General features: G+C 49.6%; 1 protein-coding gene across 3 annotated transcripts in view; it reads left to right on the top strand.

The window, feature by feature from the left end:
• The first annotated feature begins 961 nt into the window (after nucleotides 1–961).
• MTMR4 (myotubularin related protein 4) overlaps nucleotides 962–3,668 on the top strand; it is a 53,055-nt gene continuing 50,348 nt past the window's right edge. For 2 of the 3 annotated variants that reach the window (XM_015413561.1, XM_015413557.1), the window contains exon 1: nucleotides 962–1,039. The gene's annotated coding sequence lies outside the window, so the exon portion shown is untranslated. The remainder of the gene's footprint in view (nucleotides 1,040–3,668) is intronic. The other variant, XM_015413558.1, reaches the window with a different exon arrangement.

The raw sequence follows: 3,668 nt of genomic DNA, 5'->3' as shown, positions 1-3,668 counted from the left end.
CATAGGAACTTAAGAAGAAAAGCCTTGCTGGATCAGACCAGCAATCCGTCTAGTCCAGCATCATGTTACACACACTACAACAGACATACCCCTGCTGGTGCCTCCTAGAACTGACATTCAAAGATATTACTGCTTCTGAATATGGAAATTCCCTAATAGTCATCATGAATAGTTGCCAAGGCCCTCATTGTCTCAAAACATTCGTGTCCTATTTTTTTAGATTGCAATATAATGTATTGGATATAACTAATATAGCAATAGATGCTGCACAAAGTTCTGAAATTTAGAACTAAATTATATGAACTGCAATTGAAAATCAGTGATTCCATTAGTCGTATGAATCACCGAAACTTGCACACATGCATATCTCGCACACTAATTGTCGAAATTAATTAATCAACCCGTGCAAAGATTCTAGAACTACCGCGCCCAGTAGTCAGGGTGGTCAAAGGCAGGGAAGACGCCCGCCAAACCCTCCCCGGTCTGATTGGTCAAGAGCCGCTAATAACCCGCCTCTATGCTGTTCCTCTCCTTATTGGACAAAAGCGAAGGCGTACTGGAGGCGGGGACAAAAGGTGGTGCTGAGGATGGGTCGTGGAATACGAGAATATCGCCTTCCTCGGCCCGCCAACCCTGCCGGACGCGCCTCCCTGTCCAGCCAATCAACCGCCGCTTTTCTTTTCCCCTCCTCTCTTTGACAGCTGGGGGGGGAAAGAACATGAGTGTATTCCCTTCATTGGTCGGGTGGGAGGACGCGCTGTGATTTCTCATTGGCCACCGCGGTCCGCCTCCTTTCCCACTCTCGTCATTCTGGAGCGGGGTGGGAGACTGACGGATGCATTCGCCCAATCCGAGCCGCGTACGCCAGAGCGGAGTCCCTTGGCGGACGCCAAGTCCGCCCTCTGATTGGGCGGCCGAGTCTCGCGTCGGCGGGCGCGGATTGGCTGCTCGGCTGAGGGCGGAGGGCGAGTGCTGCGAGGGGCTGGCGCGGTGGGCGGGAGCGGCACGCGGCGGCAGAGGTGGGAGCAGCGCAGGTGAGGTGAGTGCTGGGGGGGCCGGAGACCCCGTCGCTGTCTCGCGCGCTGCCCGCCCCGCCCCCTCCCCTTAGCGCGCTGCATGGCGGCGGCGGCGGCTTTCGTGGGTGGAGCCTCGGTGGCAGGCCCAGCTTCCATTGCAGGCCAAACCAGGCCCTCGCAGCCCGGAGGAGGAGGAGGAGGGCCCCTGGGAGGCCACGCCCACTAGGCTGGAGATTAGAGGACCAGGCGGCGCTCTGCATATGCTCAGGTGACAGGCGGGCACGGGCCCAGCTACCGTGATGAGGCCCTCTGGGCACGTGCGGGCTGGCCTTCCGGCTCTCCGCACTTTGGATCTGCAAGCTCGTGTGTCATTTGTTTTTAAACGAGTTTTGGAGACGCCGCGTTGTCCCGCCGCTTTGGCTTCTGAAAGGAGCTCTTATACATACGCAGGGGGGCTGTGGGGGCGTTCAGCTCCTGTCCAGACCACTTAGACTGGTCTCTGGGCTTGTGCAGAGTGCCTCCTTGCTGTTGCTCCTTCGGAAGCCGGTTTCTTGTTGCCTTAAAAGCTGAGAGGAGTGCTGTGCCCCTCGTTGCCGGCTCCTTCTACATGCTTTCTCTCAGTTCTTAATGAGAGGGCGAAGTGCTAAGAAGGAAGGAGGCACTCTGCATGTTTTGTTTATGGACTGATTGATTTTACAGAATTTATATCCTGCCCTTGTGTCTTTCCACCGAGTGGAGCGGATTTGCATAGGTTTTAAGAACCCTTCTCCCCCAGTGCTGTAATTCTCGATACACAAGAAGCGTTCATTGTGTTTTATATGATGGCCAGTTATCAAACCCTGCTAACTGAAAGGGTCTAGCATGCAGGTTGTGTTTTGCTGTTTCATGAGAATGAAGTTACAGTCAAGAGTATACATATGATTTATGCTTCTCTTTTAAGAACAAGGCTATGGCAGCTCAGACTTCAGGGCTTCATGAAATCTCTACGAGCAAGAGATGAGAATATAGAAAGGTTTTTTGCACATGCTTAGAGAGGAGCTTGACACAGTCAAAGGTGTATGAGTCAGTGCTTTTCAGTTGTACCTTAGCCATTGCATCTCTCAGCACTAGAAGCCTGCCTCTTTTGCTTGAGACGGAAGAAGGTACTCAATATATAGGCATCTTATCATGTGAAGGATGTGTACGTGCCACATGGGCCTTATCAGTTGCTGGCTTGTGGGTATTTTCAAGAGATAAGAACTGAGAAATACTTGTGAGTATTCAGTCTTGGTAGGATGTGTGAGTCTGATTATAGACTGGTGTGAGAATTAACCCGACATCTGCATTCTGCACTAATTCATGGACTGTCGCATGTTTTGTGGTTGGGCTGAAGCTGTGGCATCCGATGAACTGAAGTGAATCTCTGGGTTGATGAAAGCCCTGCATATGTGCTGGGGACTAGATGCTTGCTTTCTAAAAAGACAGGATCTAGCAGGGCCATGTGGAAGGACGGGATATAAATCTAATAAATAAATACTGTCTCTTCTTCAGTCTCATATGCATGTATCAGGATGCACTGAAGAAATTTTACTTTCACTGCTGGTGTGAAATATACTGTAAGCCTAAGCTGTCAATACTGAAATGAGGTGCCAGGACCAACACCCTTCAGAATGTGGTTTATTTTTGCATGCCTAAATTATTAAAATCGGGAAAAAAAAAATTAAAAAAAGGGGGGGGGGGGGGGACTGGAAGTACTGTTTGTTCATAGTCCAGTCTGTGTGAGAGACATGGTTTTATTTAGTCATGGTTGGATAGTGCAGGGAAATCAGCTGTCTTCTCAGAGGTGTTTTCATTTTCGTTCCGAAGAGAGAGCAGCTTCATATATTCTGCAGCATTAAGAGCAGAGTCCAGGGCGTGGTACCTACTCTGTGTACATGCACATAAAACTTTGCACGTAATGTCTGAAATGTGAAATCCATGCCCTGGAATCTTTTCCTGTACACCGAATTGGGGCTCTGTACATTTGTGAGGGGAAGGTACTTTATGAATGTTACAGGGATGCTAGAACCGAAGAACTGGAGGTGGTTGGAAAGTATGTGGATCATATTACTCAGCTTGCTGCTGCTGCTAGTTCACCTGTGAAGGCATTCTCTCAATCACTGCTTCTTCAGAGCCTTGGCCTAAATCGTCTTTGCCCCCCTTTTCCTTGAATCTAAGAATCAGGCCATTTGCTACAGCTACCTGACTCCTCCTAGCTGTGCTACTTTTTGCCATTATCAGTCTCTGTGTTTTTTTGTTCTGGACCATTGGCTATAGGTGGTTTTTTCCAGTGTATGTTATACAACTTGGCATTGTGCTGGGCAAGATGAGAGGGGAGAAGTCATCGGGCAGGCCGCCATGGTGAATGGGCACAACGACTGAACGCTGATGTTCTGCCAGGGTCCTGGGTGCTTTGGATCTTTGGCTCTAGTTGAGGCTTGTGCACAGCTCTTCCTTTCCTGGCTTTTGACATACTTTAAGTATTTAAATCCTCTTGGCACCTCTCCATCCTCCCAAATGTAACTCCCTCCCACTTATTTTAGTGCGGCCATAGCCCTCCCCTTGAATCTTCAGTTATCTCCAACTTGCGGAAATCAGGCCAAACATGGTTATACAGATAATCTTTCTGCGAGT

This window comes from Gekko japonicus, unplaced genomic scaffold (assembly GCF_001447785.1).
Source record: "Gekko japonicus isolate JY-2015 unplaced genomic scaffold, Gekko_japonicus_V1.1 scaffold250, whole genome shotgun sequence".
NCBI lineage: Eukaryota > Metazoa > Chordata > Lepidosauria > Squamata > Gekkonidae > Gekko > Gekko japonicus.
Note: the sequence above shows the minus strand (reverse complement) of the source record. Positions and strands in the feature narration are given on the sequence as shown.